This window comes from Microtus ochrogaster, chromosome 6 (assembly GCF_000317375.1).
Source record: "Microtus ochrogaster isolate Prairie Vole_2 chromosome 6, MicOch1.0, whole genome shotgun sequence".
In the NCBI taxonomy this organism is placed as follows: domain Eukaryota; kingdom Metazoa; phylum Chordata; class Mammalia; order Rodentia; family Cricetidae; genus Microtus; species Microtus ochrogaster.
In genome coordinates this window covers 49648219-49648841 of record NC_022013.1, presented here as the reverse complement: position 1 = coordinate 49648841, position 623 = coordinate 49648219, and the positions used below count along the sequence as shown (strand labels likewise).

At 50.6% G+C, this 623-nt stretch overlaps 1 non-coding gene across 1 annotated transcript; it reads right to left on the bottom strand.

Moving 5' to 3' along the window:
- Nucleotides 1–419: 419 nt before the first annotated feature.
- On the bottom strand, nucleotides 420–584 carry LOC113456228. The gene has a single exon (XR_003377084.1). It is a non-coding gene; the product is annotated as a U1 spliceosomal RNA (small nuclear RNA).
- Nucleotides 585–623: the final 39 nt, after the last annotated feature.

The window sequence follows — 623 nt, the reverse complement described above, 5'->3', positions numbered from 1 at the left end:
GCCAGGGCTACACAGAGAATCTCTGGGCGGGGGTGGGGAGGGTCAATGTGCCATTATATTCCACCTTCCTGGTTCTACCACTTGCAGCCCGTTTTGAAGATAATGCAATAGCAAGCCCATTCTCAGAGTGATGTCTTGGACTTGGGTCAGAAGCCGATGGGACACACAGCAAGGGTTTGGGCCACATTGGAATCTGATCTAAGCCATCTTCTTAAGAGCAGGGAGTGTGAGGAGGAGGGGGTGGCTAGGCCACTTGGGCCAGAGGCCTGGCATCCCTCTAGGTGGCTGTTTGGTCATGGGAGCTCTCCAACCCCTCCCAGGCCCTCGGCCCTTCCTCATCCCCTTGCAGCCCCAGTCTGTGCATGCTATTTCTTTAATGCATTTATTACCATTTGAAGGTTTTAATCAATTTTATTTCTTCGGGGATAGCATGAGCAAAGTCCCCCACTGCTACAAATTAGGTAGTCAAGTTTCCCACGTTGAGGCATAAATTGAAGGGTCAGAAAATCCATAGTGCAGTGGATAAGCCTTACCCTGGGATAACTGCCTTCACGGTTATGGAATCTCCCCTGACAAGTAAGTGTTAAAATGCACATGTGCGGGCATGTGCGCGTACACACACA